Source organism: Coregonus lavaretus, assembly GCF_964263955.1.
Source record: "Coregonus lavaretus genome assembly, contig: HAP1_SCAFFOLD_364, whole genome shotgun sequence".
Classification (NCBI taxonomy): domain Eukaryota; kingdom Metazoa; phylum Chordata; class Actinopteri; order Salmoniformes; family Salmonidae; genus Coregonus; species Coregonus lavaretus.
Window position 1 is genome coordinate 398,753 of NW_028158284.1, and position 22,081 is coordinate 420,833.

A 22,081-nucleotide genomic window follows, 5' to 3' on the forward strand; every position below is an offset into this window, starting at 1 on the left:
CTGACCCCGGGGAAAGTCCTCCCAGTTTCCTGTGTCCATGGAGACACCAGAGAATACCCCATGACTGAACTTACAATGACCAGCACACGGGGAACCATACACACGACGGCGGGGGTGGTTGATTCCCTCCCCGTCCCTGTCCTAATTGGACGAGACTGCCCAGCCTTTTACCCACTCTGGAGAGAGTCTCAGGAGAGGATAACCCGAGTACCTCGGAAACGGAGAGGCAAGACTCATCCTGGGAAGGCTCCGGTGCAATCCTCCGAATTACTCACTCCCGCCCGGGCTCTGATAGGGATGGCAGGTGCCCAGACCGACACAGAGACGGAGCTACAGAATCTGGACAAAGAACTGTCTGGTCTGAAGGGGACCGCTGAGAGGTATCGTTTGTTAAAGCAACAGTTAGACATGAAGACAGAAGAGTTAGATATCCTCCAGGCTAAACTCCAACAGAGCTCCTTCCCTAAGCAACAGGAGGAGCTGGAGATGCTGCGCAGGACCATCGAGGAGTGTGAGGAGACCCTGCGCAGTAGTAAGGAGGTCCAGAAGAAGGCAGAGGAGAAGTACAAGGTGTTGGAGAACAAGATGAAGAATGCGGAGGCAGAGAGAGAGAAGGAACTGAAAGCTGCTCAACAGAAGCTAAACTCTGCTAAAACCAAGGCTGATGCGTTCAGTAAGAAACTCAAGGAGAGACAACAGGAGGCTGAGTCCCTGGTCCTAGAGTTGGAGGAGTTGAAGAGAGAGCAGTCTGGCAAGCACCACGGCAATGCGGACGCCCTCTCCCGGCGTGATGCCTTCTTCGCTGCCTTTACCCCGACGAGGACGTCGGTCCCGAGGAGGGGGATGTGTGATGTCACGAGAGGCTGTGTCCTGGAGGGACGTTACATCCCCCTGAGATGGCTGCAAACCCAGACAGCTATGGCTCCATCTGCTGGTATGGTCGGGAACTCCAACCCTCTATGGCCAATCTTCCCACGCAGCTGAAACAAATGAGGAGCTGATGAGCTGAAGGTTTGGGAAGGGAAGAGACACACTGAGAGGGTGTGTGTGGGGGGTGAAGAAACACAGTCTCCAACCTGGGCTCTCTGGAGGACAAGAGTGCTGCACGTCCACTCCCATGAGGAATATAAGGATTTGGAGATACTTACCTTTGGGAAATACTCACCTTTGGATATATGCACCTGTGGAAATACGTGAGAGACATTTGGAAGGACTTTTTGCTGGGTTGGCCACTAGCTGCAACGTGGACTACAGTAAGGCTGGGGAAAAGTTATCTGAGCGAGTGAGAATTATGATTTTGGATGTGGAAGAGACATCCCTGAACTGTTAACCCTTAAAGAGCCACAAGAGAACAGAATTTTGTTATATTTTCGTTAATTTCCCAAGACCTATAATAAAATCCTTGTTTTGTTTGAACCTTGTCTCCTTGCACTACTTGAGCAATCCCGCTGAAAGCTGTGTAGCCTCTCGTGACGTCACACAGTGAAGAACAAACACCATTGTAAATACAACCCATATTTATGTTTATTTATTTCCCCATTTGTACTTTAACTATTTGCACATCGTTACAACACTGTATATATACATAATATGACATTTGAAATGTCTTTATTCTTTTGGAACTTCTGAGTGTAATGTTTACTGTTAATATTTATTGTTAATATTTATTGTTTATTTCACTTTTGATTATGATGTACTTCACTTGCTTTGGCAATGTTAACATATGTTTCCCAAGACAATAAAGCCCTTAAATTAAAATGAAATTGAATTGAGAGAGACAGAGAGAGAGAGAGGTAATAGAGAGAGGGGGGTAATAGAGAGAGAGGGGTAATAGAGAGAGGGGTAATAGAGAGAGAGGTAATAGAGAGAGGGGTAATAGAGAGAGGGGTAATAGAGAGAGGGGTAATAGAGAGAGGGGGGTAATAGAGAGAGAGGGGTAATAGAGAGAGGGGTAATAGAGAGAGAGGTAATAGAGAGAGGGGTAATAGAGAGAGGGGTAATAGAGAGAGGGGTAATAGAGAGAGGGGTAATAGAGAGAGGGGGGTAATAGGGAGAGAGGGGTAATAGAGAGAGAGGGGTAATAGAGAGAGAGGGGTAATCGAGAGAGAGGGGTAATAGAGAGAGAGGGGTAATAGAGAGAGGGGTAATAGAGAGAGGGGTAATAGAGAGAGAGGGGTAATAGAGAGAGGGGTAATAGAGAGAGGGGTAATAGAGAGAGGGGTAATAGAGAGAGGGGGGTAATAGAGAGAGAGGGGTAATAGAGAGAGAGGGGTAATAGAGAGAGAGGGGTAATAGAGAGAGGGGTAATAGAGAGAGGGGTAATAGAGAGAGAGGGGTAATAGAGAGAGGGGTAATAGAGAGAGGGGTAATAGAGAGAGGGGTAATAGAGAGAGGGGGTAATAGAGAGAGGGGTAATAGAGAGAGGGGGGTAATAGAGAGAGAGGGGTAATAGAGAGAGAGGGGTAATAGAGAGAGGGGTAATAGAGAGAGAGGGGGGTAATAGAGAGAGAGGGGTAATAGAGAGAGAGGGGTAATAGAGAGAGAGGGGTAATAGAGAGAGAGGTAATAGAGAGAGAGGGGTAATAGAGAGAGGGGTAATAGAGAGAGGGGTAATAGAGAGAGGGGTAATAGAGAGAGGGGTAATAGAGAGAGGAGTAATAGAGAGAGAGGGGGTAATAGAGAGGGGGGTAATAGAGAGAGAGGGGTAATAATACCCCCCTCTCTCTATTACCCCCCTTTCTCTATTACCCCTCTCTCTCTATTACCCCTCTCTCTCTATTACCCCTCTCTCTCTATTACCCCTCTCTCTCTATTACCTCTCTCTATTACCCCTCTCTCTCTATTACACCTCTCTCTATTACCCCTCTCTCTCTATTACCCCTCTCTCTCTATTACCCCTCTCTCTCTATTACCCCTCTCTCTCTATTACCCCCATCTCTCTATTACCCCCCTCTCTATTACCCCCCTCTCTCTCTATTACCCCCCTCTCTCTATTACCCCCCTTTCTCTATTACCCCTCTCTCTCTATTACCCCTCTCTCTCTATTACCCCTCTCTCTCTATTACCCCTCTCTCTCTCTATTACCTCTCTCTATTACCCCTCTCTCTCTATTACACCTCTATCTATTACCCCTCTCTCTCTATTACACCTCTCTCTCTATTACCCCTCTCTCTCTATTACCCCTCTCTCTATTACCCCTCTCTCTCTATTACCCCTCTCTCTCTATTACCCCTCTCTCTATTACCCCTCTCTCTCTATTACCCCTCTCTCTCTATTACCCCTCTCTCTATTACCCCTCTCTCTCTATTACCCCCCTCTCTCTATTATCCCCCTCTCTATTACCCCCCTCTCTCTCTATTACCCCTCTCTCTCTATTACCCCTCTCTCTCTCTATTACCCCTCTCTCTCTATTACCCCTCTCTCTCTATTACCCCTCTCTCTATTACCCCTCTCTCTCTATTACCCCCCTCTCTCTCTATTACCCCCCTCTCTCTCTATTACCCCTCTCTCTCTATTACCCCTCTCTCTCTATTACCCCTCTCTCTCTATTACCCCTCTCTCTCTATTACCCCTCTCTCTCTATTACCCCCCTCTCTCTCTATTACCCCTCTCTCTATTACCCCTCTCTCTATTACCTCTCTCTCTCTATTACCCCTCTCTCTCTCTCTATTACCCCTCTCTCTCTATTACCCCTCTCTCTCTATTACCCCTCTCTCTATTACCCCTCTCTCTATTACCCCCCTCTCTCTCTATTACCCCTCTCTCTATTACCCCTCTCTCTATTACCCCTCTCTCTATTACCCCTTTCTCTATTACCCCCCTCTCTCTCTATTACCCCTCTCTCTCTATTACCCCTCTCTCTCTATTACCCCTCTCTCTCTATTACCCCTCTCTCTCTATTACCCATCTCTCTATTACCCATCTCTCTATTACCCATCTCTCTATTACCCCTCTCTCTTTATTACCCCTCTCTCTATTACCCCTCTCTCTCTATTACCCCTCTCTCTATTACCCCTCTCTCTCTATTACCCCTCTCTCTCTATTACCCCTCTCTATTACCCCCCTCTCTCTATTACCCCCCTTTCTCTATTACCCTCTCTCTCTATTACCCCTCTCTCTCTATTACCCCTCTCTCTCTCTATTACCCCTCTCTCTCTATTACCCCTCTCTCTCTATTACCCCTCTCTCTATTACCCCTCTCTCTCTATTACCCCCCTCTCTCTCTATTACCCCTCTCTCTCTATTACCCCTCTCTCTCTATTACCCCTCTCTCTCTATTACCCCTCTCTCTCTATTACCCCTCTCTCTCTATTACCCCTCTCTCTCTATTACCCCCCTCTCTCTCTATTACCCCTCTCTCTATTACCCCTCTCTCTATTACCTCTCTCTCTCTATTACCCCTCTCTCTCTCTCTATTACCCCTCTCTCTCTATTACCCCTCTCTCTCTATTACCCCTCTCTCTATTACCCCTCTCTCTATTACCCCTCTCTCTATTACCCCCCTCTCTCTCTATTACCCCTCTCTCTATTACCCCTCTCTCTATTACCCCTCTCTCTATTACCCCTCTCTCTATTACCCCCCTCTCTCTCTATTACCCCTCTCTCTATTACCCCTCTCTCTCTATTACCCCTCTCTCTCTATTACCCCTCTCTCTCTATTACCCATCTCTCTATTACCCATCTCTCTATTACCCCTCTCTCTCTATTACCCCTCTCTCTCTATTACCCCTCTCTCTATTACCCCTCTCTCTCTATTACCCCTCTCTCTCTATTACCCCTCTCTATTACCCCCCTCTCTCTATTACCCCCCTTTCTCTATTACCCCTCTCTCTCTATTACCCCTCTCTCTCTATTACCCCTCTCTCTCTATTACCCCTCTCTCTCTATTACCCCCTCTCTCTATTACCCCTCTCTCTCTATTACCCCCTCTCTCTATTACCCCTCTCTCTCTATTACCCCTCTCTCTCTATTACCCCCCTCTCTCTCTATTACCCCTCTCTCTATTACCCCTCTCTCTATTACCTCTCTCTCTCTATTACCCCTCTCTCTATTACCCCTCTCTCTCTCTCTATTACCCCTCTCTCTCTATTACCCCTCTCTCTATTACCCCTCTCTCTATTACCCCTCTCTCTATTACCCCCTCTCTCTCTATTACCCCTCTCTCTATTACCCCTCTCTCTATTACCCCTCTCTCTATTACCCCCCTCTCTCTCTATTACCCCTCTCTCTATTACCCCTCTCTCTCTATTACCCCTCTCTCTCTATTACCCCTCTCTCTCTATTACCCATCTCTCTATTACCCATCTCTCTATTACCCCTCTCTCTCTATTACCCCTCTCTCTCTATTACCCCTCTCTCTATTACCCCTCTCTCTCTATTACCCCTCTCTCTCTATTACCCCTCTCTATTACCCCCCTCTCTCTATTACCCCCCTTTCTCTATTACCCCTCTCTCTCTATTACCCCTCTCTCTCTATTACCCCTCTCTCTCTATTACCCCTCTCTCTCTATTACCCCCTCTCTCTATTACCCCTCTCTCTCTATTACCCCTCTCTCTATTACCCCCCTCTCTCTATTACCCCCCTTTCTCTATTACCCCCCTTTCTCTATTACCCCTCTCTCTCTATTACCCCTCTCTCTCTATTACCCCTCTCTCTCTATTACCCCTCTCTCTCTATTACCCCCCTCTCTCTATTACCCCTCTCTCTATTACCCCCCTCTCTCTATTACCCCCCTTTCTCTATTACCCCTCTCTCTCTATTACCCCTCTCTCTATTACCCCTCTCTCTCTATTACCCCTCTCTCTCTATTACCCCTCTCTCTCTCTCTATTACCCCCTCTCTCTATTACCCCTCTCTCTCTATTACCCCTCTCTCTATTACCCTCTCTCTATTACCCCCCTCTCTCTCTATTACCCCTCTCTCTATTACCCCTCTCTCTATTACCCCTCTCTCTATTACCCCTCTCTCTATTACCCCCCTCTCTCTATTACCCCTCTCTCTATTACCCCTCTCTCTCTATTACCCCTCTCTCTCTATTACCCCACTCTCTCTATTACCACCTCTCTATTACCCCTCTCTCTCTATTACCCCTCTCTATTACCCCCCTCTCTCTATTACCCCCCTTTCTCTATTACCCCTCTCTCTCTATTACCCCTCTCTCTCTATTACCCCCCTCTCTCTATTACCCCCCTTCTCTATTACCCCTCTCTCTCTATTACCCCTCTCTCTCTATTACCCCCCTCTCTCTATTACCCCTCTCTCTCTATTACCCCTCTCTCTCTATTACCCTCTCTCTCTATTACCCCCCTCTCTCTATTACCCCCTTTCTCTATTACCCCTCTCTCTCTATTACCCCCTCTCTATTACCCCTCTCTCTCTATTACCCCTCTCTCTCTCTCTATTACCCCTCTCTCTCTATTACCCCTCTCTCTCTCTATTACCCCTCTCTCTCTCTCTATTACCCCTCTCTCTCTATTACCCCTCTCTATTACCCCTCTCTCTATTACCCCTCTCTCTATTACCCCTCTCTCTATTACCCCCCTCTCTCTCTATTACCCCTCTCTCTATTACCCTTCTCTCTATTACCCCTCTCTCTATTACCCCCCCTCTCTCTATTACCCCTCTCTCTATAACCCCCCTCTCTCTCTATTACCCCTCTCTCTATTACCCCTCTCTCTCTATTACCCCTCTCTCTCTATTACCCTCTCTCTCTATTACCCATCTCTCTATTACCCATCTCTCTATTACCCATCTCTCTATTACCCCTCTCTCTCTATTACCCCTCTCTCTATTACCCCTCTCTCTCTATTACCCCTCTCTCTCTATTACCCTCTCTCTCTATTACCCCTCTCTCTCTATTACCCCTCTCTCTCTATTACCCCTCTCTCTCTATTACCCCCCTCTCTCTATTACCCCTCTCTCTATTACCCCCCTCTCTCTATTACCCCCCTTTCTCTATTACCCCTCTCTCTCTATTACCCCTCTCTCTATTACCCCTCTCTCTCTATTACCCCTCTCTCTCTATTACCCCCCTCTCTCTATTACCCCCCTTTCTCTATTACCCCTCTCTCTCTATTACCCCTCTCTCTCTATTACCCCTCTCTCTCTCTCTATTACCCCTCTCTCTCTATTACCCCTCTCTCTCTATTACCCATCTCTCTCTCTCTATTACCCCTCTCTCTCTCTCTATTACCCCTCTCTCTCTATTACCCCTCTCTATTACCCCTCTCTCTATTACCCCTCTCTCTATTACCCCCCCTCTCTCTATTACCCCTCTCTCTATTACCCCTCTCTCTATTACCCCTCTCTCTATTACCCCCCTCTCTCTCTATTACCCCTCTCTCTATTACCCTCTCTCTCTATTACCCCTCTCTCTATTACCCCTCTCTCTCTATTACCCCTCTCTCTCTATTACCCCTCTCTCTCTATTACCCCTCTCTCTCTATTACCCATCTCTCTATTACCCATCTCTCTATTACCCACTCTCTCTATTACCCCTCTCTCTATTACCCCTCTCTCTCTATTACCCCTCTCTCTCTATTACCCCTCTCTCTATATTACCCCTCTCTCTCTATTACCCCTCTCTCTCTATTACCCCTCTCTCTCTATTACCCCTCTCTCTATTACCCCCCTCTCTCTATTACCCCCCTTTCTCTATTACCCCTCTCTCTCTATTACCCCTCTCTCTATTACCCCTCTCTCTCTATTACCCCTCTCTCTCTATTACCCTCTCTCTCTCTCTATTACCTCTCTCTCTCTATTACCCCTCTCTCTCTATTACCCCTCTCTCTCTATTACCCCTCTCTCTATTACCCCTCTCTCTATTACCCCTCTCTCTCTATTACCCCTCTCTCTATTACCCCTCTCTCTATTACCCCTCTCTCTATTACCCCCTCTCTCTATTACCCCTCTCTCTCTATTACCCCTCTCTCTCTATTACCCCTCTCTCTCTATTACCCCTCTCTCTCTATTACCCATCTCTCTATTACCCATCTCTCTATTACCCCCCTCTCTCTATTACCCCCTCTTCTCTATTACCCCTCTCTCTCTATTACCCCTCTCTCTATTACCCCTCTCTCTCTATTACCCCTCTCTCTCTATTACCCCTCTCTCTCTCTCTATTACCCTCTCTCTCTCTCTATTACCCCTCTCTCTCTATTACCCCTCTCTCTCTATTACCCCTCTCTCTCTATTACCCCTCTCTCTCTCTCTATTACCCTCTCTCTCTCTCTATTACCCCTCTCTCTCTCTCTATTACCCCTCTCTCTCTATTACCCCTCTCTCTCTATTACCCCTCTCTCTCTATTACCCCCTCTCTCTATTACCCCTCTCTCTATTACCCCCCTTTCTCTATTACCCCTCTCTCTCTATTACCCCTCTCTCTATTACCCCCTCTCTCTCTATTACCCCTCTCTCTATTACCCCTCTCTCTCTATTACCCCTCTCTCTCTATTACCCATCTCTCTATTACCCCTCTCTCTCTATTACCCCTCTCTCTATTACCCCTCTCTCTCTATTACCCCTCTCTCTCTATTACTCCTCTCTCTCTATTACCCCTCTCTCTCTATTACCCCTCTCTCTATTACCCCTCTCTCTATTACCCCCCTCTCTCTATTACCCCCCTTTCTCTATTACCCCTCTCTCTCTATTACCCCTCTCTCTCTATTACCCCTCTCTCTCTATTACCCCTCTCTCTCTATTACCCCTCTCTCTCTATTACCCCTCTCTCTCTCTATTACCCCTCTCTCTCTATTACCCCTCTCTCTCTATTACCCCTCTCTCTCTATTACACCTCTCTCTCTATTACCCCTCTCTCTCTATTACCCCTCTCTCTATTACCCCTCTCTCTCTATTACCCCTCTCTCTCTATTACCCCTCTCTCTATTACCCCTCTCTCTCTATTACCCCTCTCTCTCTATTACCCCTCTCTCTATTACCCCCTCTCTCTATTACCCCCCTCTCTATTACCCCCCTCTCTCTCTATTACCCCTCTCTCTCTATTACCCCTCTCTCTCTATTACCCCTTCTATTACCCCTCTCTCTCTATTACCCCTCTCTCTCTATTACCCCCCTCTCTCTATTACCCCCCTCTCTCTATTACCCTCTCTCTATTACCCCTCTCTCTATTACCTCTCTCTCTCTCTATTACCCCTCTCTCTCTCTAATACCCCTCTCTCTCAAATACCCCTCTCTCAATTACCCCTCTCTATTACACCTCACTCTATTACCCCCCTCTCTCTCTATTACCCCCTCTCTCTATTACCCCTCTCACTATAACCCCTCTCTCTTTATACCCCTCTCTCTATTACCCCTCCTTTCTATTACCCCTCTCTCTATTACCCCTCTCATTACCCCTCTCTCTATAACCCTCTCTCTATTACCCCTCTCTCTCTATCCCCTCTCTCTCTATTACCCCTCTCTCTCTATTACCCCTCTCTCTCTATTACCCCTCTCTCTCTATTACCCCTCTCTCTCTATTACCCCCCTCTCTCTATTACCCCCCTCTCTCTCTATTACCCCCCTCTCTCTATTACCCCTCTCTCTCTATTACCCCCCCTCTCTATTACCCCCCTCTCTCTCTATTACCCCTCTCTCTATTACCCCTCTCTCTATTACCCCTCTCTCTATTACCCCTCTCTCTATTACCCCTCTCTCTCTATTACCCCTCTCTCTCTATTACCCCTCTCTCTCTATTACCCCCCTCTCTCTCTATTACCCCTCTCTCTCTATTACCCCTCTCTCTCTATTACCCCTCTCTCTCTATTACCTCTCTCTCTCTATTACCCCCCTCTCTCTATTACCCCCCTCTCTCTCTATTACCCCTCTCTCTATTACCCCCCTCTCTCTCTATTACCCCTCTCTCTATTACCCCTCTCTCTTTTACCCCTCTCTCTCTATTACCCCTCTCTCTCTATTACCCCTCTCTCTCTATTACCCCTCTCTCTATTATCCCTCTCTCTATTACCCCTCTCTCTATTACCCCTCTCTCTATTACCCCTCTCTCTATTACCTCTCTCTCTCTCTATTACCCCTCTCTCTCTCTCTATTACCCCTCTCTCTCTCTCTATTACCCCTCTCTCTCTATTACCCCTCTCTCTATTACCCCTCTCTCTATTACCCCTCTCTCTATTACCCCCCTCTCTCTATTACACCTCTCTCTATTACCCCTCTCTCTCTATTACCCCTCTCTCTCTATTACCCCTCTCTCTCTATTACCCCTCTCTCTATTACCCCTCTCTCTATTACCCCTCTCTCTATTACCCCTCTCTCTATTACCCCTCTCTCTCTGTTACCCCTCTCTCTCTCTATTACCCCCCCCCTCTCTATTACCCCTCTCTCTCTATTACCCCTCTCTCTCTATTACCCCTCTCTCTCTATTACCCCTCTCTCTATTACCCCTCTCTCTATTACCCCTCTCTATTGCCCCTCTCTCTCTATTACCCCTCTCTCTATTACCCCTCTCTCTCTATTACCCCTCTCTCTCTATTACCCCTCTCTCTCTATTACCCCTCTCTCTATTACACCTCTCTCTCTCTCTCTTAGTGTCTCTCTCTCTCTTAGTGTCTCTCTCTCTCTTAGTGTGTGTCTCTCTCTCTTAGTGTCTTTCTCTCTCTTAGTGTCGCTCTCTCTCTTAGTGTCTCTCTCTCTCTCTTAGTGTCTCTCTCTCTCTCTTAGTGTCTCTCTCTCTCTCTTAGTGTCTCTCTCTCTCTTAGTGTCTCTCTCTCTCTTAGTGTCTCTCTCTCTCTGTGTCTCTCTCTCTCTTAGTGTCTCTCTCTCTCTTAGTGTCTCTCTCTCTCTTAGTGTCTCTCTCTCTCTTAGTGTCTCTCTCTCTCTTAGTGTCTCTCTCTCTCAGTGTCTCTCTCTCTCTTAGTGTCTCTCTCTCTCAGTGTCTCTCTCTCTCAGTGTCTCTCTCTCTCTTAGTGTCTCTCTCTCTCTTAGTGTCTCTCTCTCTTAGTGTCTCTCTCTCTCTTGGTGTCTCTCTCTCTCTTAGTATCTCTCTCTCTTAGTGTCTCTCTCTGTCTTAGTGTCTCTCTCTCTCTTCGTGTCTCTCTCTCTCTTAGTGTCTCTCTCTCTTAGTGTCTCTCTCTCTTAGTGTCTCTCTCTCTCTTAGTGTCTCTCTCTCTTAGTGTCTCTCTCTCGTAGTGTCTCTCTCTCGTAGTGTCTCTCTCTCTGTTAGTGTCTCTCTCTCTCTTAGTGTCTCTCTCTCTCTTAGTGTCTCTCTCTCTCTTAGTGTCTCTCTCTCTCTCTTAGTATCTCTCTCTCTCTTAGTGTCTCTCTCTCTCTTAGTGTCTCTCTCTCTCTTAGTGTCTCTCTCTCTCTCTTAGTGTCTCTCTCTCTCTCTTAGTGTCTCTCTCTCTCTTAGTGTCTCTCTCTCTCTTAGTGTCTCTCTCTCTCTTAGTGTCTCTCTCTCTCTTGGTGCCTCTCTCTCTCTTAGTGTCTCTCTCTCTCTTAGTGTCTCTCTCTCTTAGTGTCTCTCTCTCTCTTAGTGTCTCTCTCTCTTAGTGTCTCTCTCTCTTAGTGTCTCTCTCTCTCTTAGTGTCTCTCTCTCTCTTAGTGTCTCTCTCTCTTAGTGTCTCTCTCTCTCTTAGTGTCTCTCTCTCTCTTAGTGTCTCTCTCTCTCTTAGTGTCTCTCTCTCTTAGTGTCTCTCTCTCTCTCTTAGTGTCTCTCTCTCTCTTAGTGTCTCTCTCTCTCTCTTAGTATCTCTCTCTCTCTTAGTGTCTCTCTCTCTCTCTTAGTATCTCTCTCTCTCTTAGTGTCTCTCTCTCTCTTAGTGTCTCTCTCTCTTAGTGTCTCTCTCTCTCTTAGTGTCTCTCTCTCTCTCTTAGTATCTCTCTCTCTCTTAGTGTCTCTCTCTCTCTTAGTGTCTCTCTCTCTTAGTGTCTCTCTCTCTCTTAGTGTCTCTCTCTCTTAGTGTCTCTCTCTCTTAGTGTCTCTCTCTCTCTTAGTGTCTCTCTCTCTCTTAGTGTCTCTCTCTCTTAGTGTCTCTCTCTCTTAGTGTCTCTCTCTCTCTTAGTGTCTCTCTTTCTTAGTGTCTCTCTCTCTCTTAGTGTCTCTCTCTCTTAGTGTCTCTCTCTCTTAGTGTCTCTCTCTTAGTGTCTCTCTCTTAGTGTCTCTCTCTCTCTCTTAGTGTCTCTCTCTCTCTTAGTGTCTCTCTCTCTCTTAGTGCCTCTCTCTCTCTTAGTGTGTCTCTTTCTCTTAGTGTCTCTCTCTCTTAGTGTCTCTCTCTCTCTTAGTGTCTCTCTCTCTTAGTGTCTCTCTCTCTCTCTTAGTGTCTCTCTCTCTCTTAGTGTCTCTCTCTCTCTTAGTGTCTCTCTCTCTTAGTGTCTCTCTCTCTTAGTGTCTCTCTCTCTCTTAGTGTCTCTCTCTCTCTTAGTGTCTCTCTCTCTCTTAGTGTCTCTCTCTCTCTTAGTATCTCTCTTAGTGTCTCTCTCTCTCTTAGTGTCTCTCTCTCTTAGTGTCTCTCTCTCTCTCTTAGTGTCTCTCTCTATTACCCCTCTCTCTCTATTACCCCTCTCTCTATTACCCCTCTCTCTATTACCCCTCTCTATTGCCCCTCTCTCTCTATTACCCCTCTCTCTATTACCCCTCTCTCTCTATTACCCCTCTCTCTATTACCCCTCTCTCTCTATTACCCCTCTCTCTATTACACCTCTCTCTCTCTCTCTCTTAGTGTCTCTCTCTCTCTTAGTGTCTCTCTCTCTCTTAGTGTGTGTCTCTCTTTCTTAGTGTCTTTCTCTCTCTTAGTGTCGCTCTCTCTCTTAGTGTCTCTCTCTCTCTCTTAGTGTCTCTCTCTCTCTCTTAGTGTCTCTCTCTCTCTCTTAGTGTCTCTCTCTCTCTTAGTGTCTCTCTCTCTCTTAGTGTCTCTCTCTCTCTGTGTCTCTCTCTCTCTTAGTGTCTCTCTCTCTCTTAGTGTCTCTCTCTCTCTTAGTGTCTCTCTCTCTCTTAGTGTCTCTCTCTCTCTTAGTGTCTCTCTCTCTCAGTGTCTCTCTCTCTCTTAGTGTCTCTCTCTCTCAGTGTCTCTCTCTCTCAGTGTCTCTCTCTCTCTTAGTGTCTCTCTCTCTCTTAGTGTCTCTCTCTCTTAGTGTCTCTCTCTCTCTTGGTGTCTCTCTCTCTCTTAGTATCTCTCTCTCTTAGTGTCTCTCTCTGTCTTAGTGTCTCTCTCTGTCTTAGTGTCTCTCTCTCTCTTAGTGTCTCTCTCTCTCTTAGTGTCTCTCTCTCTTAGTGTCTCTCTCTCTTAGTGTCTCTCTCTCTCTTAGTGTCTCTCTCTCTTAGTGTCTCTCTCTCGTAGTGTCTCTCTCTCGTAGTGTCTCTCTCTCTGTTAGTGTCTCTCTCTCTCTTAGTGTCTCTCTCTCTCTTAGTGTCTCTCTCTCTCTTAGTGTCTCTCTCTCTCTCTTAGTATCTCTCTCTCTCTTAGTGTCTCTCTCTCTCTTAGTGTCTCTCTCTCTCTTAGTGTCTCTCTCTCTCTCTTAGTGTCTCTCTCTCTCTTAGTGTCTCTCTCTCTCTTAGTGTCTCTCTCTCTCTTAGTGTCTCTCTCTCTCTTGGTGCCTCTCTCTCTCTTAGTGTCTCTCTCTCTCTTAGTGTCTCTTTCTCTTAGTGTCTCTCTCTCTTAGTGTCTCTCTCTCTCTTAGTGTCTCTCTCTCTTAGTGTCTCTCTCTCTTAGTGTCTCTCTCTCTCTTAGTGTCTCTCTCTCTTAGTGTCTCTCTCTCTTAGTGTCTCTCTCTCTTAGTGTCTCTCTCTTAGTGTCTCTCTCTCTTAGTGTCTCTCTCTCTCTTAGTGTCTCTCTCTCTCTTAGTGTCTCTCTCTCTCTTAGTGTCTCTCTCTCTTAGTGTCTCTCTCTCTCTTAGTGTCTCTCTCTCTCTTAGTGTCTCTCTCTCTCTCTTAGTGTCTCTTTCTCTTAGTGTCTCTCTCTCTTAGTGTCTCTCTCTCTCTTAGTGTCTCTCTCTCTTAGTGTCTCTCTCTCTTAGTGTCTCTCTCTCTCTTAGTGTCTCTCTCTCTTAGTGTCTCTCTCTCTTAGTGTCTCTCTCTCTTAGTGTCTCTCTCTTAGTGTCTCTCTCTCTTAGTGTCTCTCTCTCTCTTAGTGTCTCTCTCTCTCTTAGTGTCTCTCTCTCTCTTAGTGTCTCTCTCTCTTAGTGTCTCTCTCTCTCTTAGTGTCTCTCTCTCTCTTAGTGTCTCTCTCTCTCTCTTAGTGTCTCTCTCTCTCTTAGTGTCTCTCTCTCTCTTAGTGTCTCTCTCTCTTAGTGTCTCTCTCTCTTAGTGTCTCTCTCTCTTAGTGTCTCTCTCTTAGTGTCTCTCTCTCTTAGTGTCTCTCTCTCTCTTAGTGTCTCTCTCTCTCTTAGTGTCTCTCTCTCTTAGTCTGTCTCTCTCTCTTAGTGTCTCTCTCTCTTAGTGTCTCTCTCTCTCTTAGTGTCTCTCTCTCTCTTAGTGTCTCTCTCTCTCTCTTAGTATCTCTCTCTCTCTTAGTGTCTCTCTCTCTCTTAGTGTCTCTCTCTCTTAGTGTCTCTCTCTCTTAGTGTCTCTCTCTCTCTTAGTGTCTCTCTCTCTCTTAGTGTCTCTCTCTCTTAGTGTCTCTCTCTCTTAGTGTCTCTCTCTCTCTTAGTGTCTCTCTCTCTCTTAGTGTCTCTCTTTCTTAGTGTCTCTCTCTCTCTTAGTGTCTCTCTCAGTGTCTCTCTCTCTTAGTGTCTCTCTCTTAGTGTCTCTCTCTCTCTCTTAGTGTCAATTCAATTCAATTCAATTCGCTTTATTGGCATGACGTAACAATGTACATATTGCCAAAGCTTACTTTGGATATTTACAATATAAAAAATAAATAAAAATGAGAATCAAAAATTGTCAACGGGACAACAGTAACAACAATAACCAACGGTCAATATAACCATACATTCAACAATAACAATAATCATACAGTTGAGGACATGTGCAGGTTTATTGGTCTGTCAGACACTGTCCCTCAACTTATGGCAGGCAGCAATGTAGTGCGCTGCCAACCCACAGCTCTCTGCGTCCTCCCCCAACAGGATGGGTAGCCTATCCTCATCAGAGAGGTCTTTAAAACCTTGAATAAGGATTTCAAATTTGGGGAAATGACACTCTCTAATTGTTTTATATTTTTGACATTTTGTCAGGAAATGCAGCTCCGTCTCAGGTTCTGCTGTTGTGCAGTGGTTGCACAGCCTTTCCTCTACAGGGAGCCAGGTTTTCCTGTGTCTACCCTTCTCAATGGCAAGGCTGTGCTCACTGAGCCTGTACTTTGTCAAGGTTTTTCTAAGGTTTTGATCAGTAACCATGGTCAAATATTTAGCCATAGTGTACTGTCGATTTAGGGCCAGATAGCACTGCATTTTGCTTTGTGTTTGTGCTTGTGTTTCCCAATAAGCAATGTAGTTTTGTTTTGACTGTGTTGTAATTTGGTTTATTCTGATTGATTGGATGTTCTGGTCCTGAGGCTTCAGTGTGTTAGTAGAACAGGTTTGTGAACTCAGCCCCAGGACCAGCTGGATGAGGGGACTCTTTTCTTTGCTCAGCTCTTGGCATTGCAGGGCTTGGTAATGATATGAGAGGGGGTCACTGTATTTTAGATGTTTCCAAAACTTAATTGCTCTTTTTTGAGTTTTTATTATTAGTGGATATTGGCCTAATTCTGCCCTGCATGCATTGTTTGTAGTTTTCCTCTGGACACGTAGGAGAATCTTACAGAACTCTGCATGTAGGGTTTCAATGGGGTGTTTGTCCCATTTGATGAAATCTTGTTTTGCAAGTGGACCCCACACCTCGCTGCCATAAAGTGCAATTGGTTCAATGACATATTCAATTAGTTTTAGCCAAATTTTAATAGGTATTTCAATTTGAATTTGCTTTTTAATGGCGTAGAATGCCCTGCGTGCTTTCTCTCTCAGTTCATTCACTGCCTCATTAAGGTGTCCAGTTGAGCTTATTTTTAAACCTAAGTAATTGTAGTGTGTACAGTACTCTATATATTTTGTACCAATTGAGAACTTTGGTCTAATTCCCTGAGATCTGGATCTTCTCTGGAAAATCATTATTTTGGTCTTTTTGGGGTTTACTGCCAGGGCCCAGGTCTGGCAGTACTGCTCTAGCAGGTCCAGGCTCTGCTGTAGGCCAGGTGCTGTGGGTGACAGCAGGCATAGGTCATCTGCGAAGAGTAGGCATTTAACTTCTGAATTGTGGAGACTAACACCAGGGGCTGAGGATTTTTCTAGAATAGTGGCCAATTCGTTAATGTAAATATTGAAGAGTGCAGGGCTCAGATTGCAACCCTGACGAAGGCCCCGCCCCTGGTTAAAGAATTCTGTCCTTTTCTTACCAATTTTAATGCTGCACGTATTGCCAGTATACATTGATTTAATTATGTCATATGTTTTACCCCCTACACCACTTTCAATAACTTTGTAGAACAGTCCTGTATGCCAAATAGAATCAAATGCTTTTTGGAAGTCGATAAAGCAAGTGTATATTTTGGTATTATTTTGGTGGACATGTTTATCTATCAGGGTGTGTAAGGTGTAAATATGATCAGTTGTGCGATGTTTTGGTATAAATCCAATTTGGCTTTTACTCAAGACATTGTGCTTATTAAGGAAGTTTAGAACTCTTACATTGATGATACTACAGAAAACCTTCCCCAGGTTACTGTTCACACAAATGCCTCTGTAATTGTTAGGGTCAAATTTGTCTCCATTCTTAAAGATTGGGGTTATGAGTCCTTGATTCCAGATGTCAGGGAAATAACCTACACTCAGGATCAAATTAAACAATTTTAATATAGCCAATTGAAATTTTGCACTAATGAGTTTGAGCATTTCATTTAGGATGCCATCAGGTCCGCAGGCTTTTTTAAATTTGAGAGCCTGAAGTTTCTTATAGAGCTCCTGGTCAGTAATTGGGGAGTCCAATGGGTTTTGATTGTCCTTTATAGCTTTTTCTAATCCATTCAACTTCTCATGGATTTGGCGTTGTTCTGCGTTTGTGTCAATTTGAACGGTGTTGTAGAGTGTTTTGAAATGGGTTGTCCATATGTCACCATTTTGTATTGCTAATTCCTCTTGTTTAGATTTTTTTAGTTTTTTCCAATTTTGCCAAAAGTTGTTTGTGTTTATGGACTCCTCAATTAGTGTCAGCTGCTTGCTGTTGTACTGTGCTTTTTTGGTTCTGAGTGTACGTTTATAGAGTTTTAAAGTCTCACAGTAATGAAGGCGTAATTCACCATTATTTGAGTCTCTGTGCTTTTGGTTGGATAGTGTTCTAAGTTTTTTCCTTATAATTTTACAATCTGCATCAAACCAGTTGTCATCTGTGATTTTTTTAGTTTTGTTTTTTATCAATTTCAATTGTGCTTCTTTTGCCGTTTGCCTGAATATATAGTTGATGTTTCGTACTGCTAGATTGATGCCTTCTTTACTGTGAGTGAATGTGGTATCCAGAAAGTTATCTAAGAGTGTTTGGATATTTTGGTTCCAGGTTGCTTTCTGGTATTCTTCTGTGCTGTTTTGGGCCCATCTGTATGAATTTCTGATGTTGTACAGCTTACTGGGCTGTGAATGTGTGGTTGTTTCCAGGTCTGTTCTTTTGAGGAACAACGTAATTTGGCTGTGATCAGACAGAGGTGTTAGTGGCTTGACAGTGAATGAGCTGAGAGAGAAAGGGTCCATGTCTGTGATCATATAGTCTACTGTACTGTGGCCAAGAGGTGAGCAGTAGGTGAATCTCCCCAAAGAGTCCCCCCGTAACCTACCATTGACAAAGTACAGACCCAGGCTTCTACAGAGCTGCAAAAGATCCCTTCCGTTTTTGTTGACGGTGCTGTCACTGTTGTTTCTATGGGGGAGATTAAGATAGTTAGAAACAGTATGGTCTGTAATAAAGCTGTCCCCTCGTGTGCTCGTTAGATCAGGTAGTGTTCCTGTGCGCGCATTTGTGTCCCCACAGATGAGCACATTTCCCTGGGCCTGGAAATGGCACGTCTCTTCCTCGAGGGTGGGGAAGATCTCCTCTGAGTAATATGGGGATTCTGAGGGGGGGATATATATTGCGCAAAGGAACACATCTTTTCCTGTCAGTACAAGTTCTTTTTTTAGTTTTAACCAAATGTGGTATTTGCCAATTTTGAGGGGATCAATTAGATTTTGTAGTTCGGATTTGTACCAAATGATCAATCCTCCAGAGTCTCTGCCTCTATTGACAGAGCTGTGTTTCTGTGATGGCACAATGATCTCTCTGTAGCCTGTGGGACAGTGAGTGACAACGTCAGCCTTACACCATGTCTCCTGCAGAATGATGACGTCAACATCTTTCAGATTTTTGTTGAACTCCAGTGCTAAACTCTTCAGACCAAAGGTTGATGAGTTTAGACCCTGAATGTTCCACATGCTAACTGATAGTGATTTCATGTTGCAAAAAGAAAGAGTAGCAGTCAGAAACACAGTAACGATTAACTAATAAGTTGTTAAGAGCGAGATAAACAGGATATCAGCTAACATTTATTCTGTTATTCTGTTAAATATTCCTATTCATTGAACAAGTAAATTCTAGTACAATAGGTGTGTGTGTGTGTGTGTGTGTGGTGTGTGTGTGTATGCGTCCGTGTGTGTTTAGTGCAGTTTAGTGCAGATGTATTGGAGGAGCTGTTTAATCTCACTTAATCCTACAGGGTTCTCCTGTCCTCTGACGACCTCCGCGTAGCTGCGCTGGTCCTGCTGTTGGGCTCTGTGAGGTGGAGGGGGGCCAGGTCTGGGCTGTGGGACTTCCTCTCTGGTCTGGTAGGGGTGGTGGTCTGGTGCGGGATAAAAGGCTGGGCCCGGTCTGGTCTGGCTAAGCCGATGGAAGTGGTGATGCTCTGGGGGTGGGTGGGGCCTGTGGGGTGCACTGGGTCTGGTGTGGCGTTGAAGGGGCCTGGGGCTCCTTGGTGGTGCAGTGGTCTGGTAGGGGTCTCTGGGTGCTCCTCTGTCCAGTACAGCATGGGGTGTTTGTCTACCAAGTGCTACGTCCTTTAGGGACTTGGCAAACATCCCTATTGTCTGCTTCCTCAGGTGGGAGTGGTCGTGTAGATGCTCTGGGGTGATTGTTGGGTGGTGAGCAATGTGTATGTTCGGGAGTAGGCCACACCCTCTGGTGATGTCAGCGTTGGCTTTCTGGATGGTACGGGGATGAAAGTCTTTGCGGGGCAGCAGAGTGGAGATGGTGATGTGGGAGTTGGGGAACCACTCAGAGGCCCTCTCTGCTACTCTGTTGACCAGGCTGCCTACTCTCTCCTGCTCCTCTCGTAGGTTGTTGGTGCCGGTGTGAATAATAATGTGGCCTGGTGTGCCAAAGTCAGGCTGGGACAGGATGTGGAGTGCATCTTGTGTTTTTGGGCACCATATTTTGCGCACCTTGTGTTGGGGGAAGAGTTTATCTTCTTGAATGAATTTCCCATTTGAGTCAATGAGGATGGCCACCTCAGTGGGTTTTACCAGATTGGTGCGTTTTCGGTCTGGGGCTGGAGTAGACAGGGCCTGTGTACATGGAGGGGTGTGTGGGGGTGTGTCAGGGGGGGCCAGAGAGCTTCTCTCTGTAGTAGTTGTCTCAATGTGGGCCTCTTTGTTGACTGGGGGTGTGGGTAAAGTGTTGTCGGTATGGGGGGGGATTGTGGGTAAAGGTGGGTCAGTGGGGTTGTTAGGTGTGGTGAGGGGCTGCAGCTTCTCTCTGGGAGTCTCTACAGTCTGTTCTCTCTGCTGTAGCACCCTCTTGATGACAGACAACTCCTTTGCCATCTCCTCCTTTACCTGCACTAGCTCTCTCCTCATGGTGGCTTTTACCTCCTCAAGCGCTGTGGTAAGGCTCTCTCTCAGCTCCTGGACAGAGTTCTTCAGCTGGGTCCTGCACTGGTTGATCTGGTCCTGTAGAAGCTCTGTGTCTGGGCTGGGGGTGGTGTAGCTGGGGGGCTGCTCCTTCAGCTCAGTAACCCATACCTCTAACAGAGCCAGCCTGTCTCTCAACAGGCTGATGGTAGTGTGGTCTTGGCTCTGGTGGTTGTAGGCAGGCAGGGGGGAGGATAGTCCTGCTGTTGGGGTGCCTGAGGTGAGGGGAGAGGTCAGGGTGCTGTCCTTGTCTTTTTTACTTTCTGCTATCTTCATTAGGGTGGGGAAGTCCTGCACAACAGAGCTGAGTGCAGCCTCACTGCCCTGGACCATGATAGTACCGTTCTGATACATGTTTACCGTCAGAAACCTGTTTTCCTGGTCCTTATCGCTGTCCTCAAAAATGTGGATTTGTCTTCCCTTGCAGATGCCTTTCTTCGTGGTGTAGCTGAAATGGCTAGTTACAGCTGTATGCCAGGCAGTAGTGTGGTCTGTGTAAAATAGCAGGTTTGTAACAGTCCCGTTTTGTGAGCAGTCAGCAAACAAAGTTTCTGGGTTCTCCCTCAGAATTCGGTGTTTAAAGTTGATTCTTCCCTTCTCTGATTTTATTTCTGCTGGGTATTCAAAAAACAACGGAGAAAGTCTCTCAGTCTCTGCCGTTACTATCGATGCTAGCGCTGCCTCAGTGGCCATGTTGCTATGGTTACCACCAGTAAACGGTTAGAGCTGGACGGTGAGCTAGCTGACAGATTTTAATTTGGCTAGCTACCACGATGAAGATTGGTCTTTTTACTCACTCTCTGTCAATCTTTTCCTCCTGTTTTGATCTTCAGTTGTACAATTAGATTACCTATACATTTTTTTGCTAATTTAGTCGTGTCAATCTCGCTCTTAACAACCAAAAAGTTATAACAAGTCAGGAGCTGTTCTTCTGCATGACTCTCTCTCTCTCTCTCTCTCTCTCTCTTAGTGTCTCTCTCTCTTAGTGTCTCTCTCTCTTAGTGTCTCTCTCTCTTAGTGTCTCTCTCTTAGTGTCTCTCTCTCTTAGTGTCTCTCTCTCTCTTAGTGTCTCTCTCTCTCTTAGTGTCTCTCTCTCTCTTAGTGTCTCTCTCTCTCTTAGTGCCTCTCTCTCTCTTAGTGTGTCTCTTTCTCTTAGTGTCTCTCTCTCTTAGTGTCTCTCTCTCTCTTAGTGTCTCTCTCTCTTAGTGTCTCTCTCTCTCTCTTAGTGTCTCTCTCTCTCTTAGTGTCTCTCTCTCTCTTAGTGTCTCTCTCTCTTAGTGTCTCTCTCTCTTAGTGTCTCTCTCTCTCTTAGTGTCTCTCTCTCTCTTAGTGTCTCTCTCTCTCTTAGTATCTCTCTTAGTGTCTCTCTCTCTTAGTGTCTCTCTCTCTCTTAGTGTCTCTCTCTCTCTCTTAGTGTCTCTCTCTCTCAGTGTCTCTCTCTCTCAGTGTCTCTCTCTCTCTTAGTGTCTCTCTCTCTCTTAGTGTCTCTCTCTCTTAGTGTCTCTCTCTCTCTTAGTGTCTCTCTCTCTTAGTCTCTCTCTCTCTCTTAGTGTCTCTCTCTCTCTTAGTGTCTCTCTCTCTCTTAGTGTCTCTTTCTCTTAGTGTCTCTCTCTCTTAGTGTCTCTCTCTCTCTTAGTGTCTCTCTCTCTTAGTCTGTCTCTCTCTCTTAGTGTCTCTCTCTCTCAGTGTCTCTCTCTCTCAGTGTCTCTCTCTCTCTTAGTCTGTCTCTCTCTCTTAGTGTCTCTCTCTCTCTTAGTGTCTCTTTCTCTTAGTGTCTCTCTCTCTTAGTGTCTCTCTCTCTCTTAGTGTCTCTCTCTCTTAGTCTGTCTCTCTCTCTTAGTGTCTCTCTCTCTCTTAGTGTCTCTCTCTCTCTTAGTGTCTCTCTCTCTCTTAGTGTCTCTTTCTCTCTGTCTTTCTCTTTCCGTCTTCTCCAATTCAGTTCAGTGGACTTTATTTACATGGCAAGTTACATTACTTACATTGTCAAAGTATACATATAACAAACATGGTGGGACCAACAGCAATAATAATAGTAGTAGTGGAAATGGGATTACCATTAACAGCAACTACAACAACAATATTAATGAGAATAACAATACATTAAAGCAATAGTAGTCGACCAGTCTCAACACGACTCAGAAGACACTGAAAGCAGAAACAAAACTAAATGGGGAATATTATTGACATTACATTGCATATTTCACTGGCTGTCCCTCAGGTTATGGC

General features: G+C 45.7%; 1 protein-coding gene across 1 annotated transcript in view; it reads left to right on the forward strand.

Moving 5' to 3' along the window:
- Nucleotides 1–22,081, forward strand: part of LOC311124203 (transducin-like enhancer protein 4) — a gene marked incomplete at both ends in the record, with an annotated part of 114,926 nt that overhangs the window by 46,757 nt on the left and 46,088 nt on the right. The gene's annotated exons all lie outside the window — the stretch shown is intronic.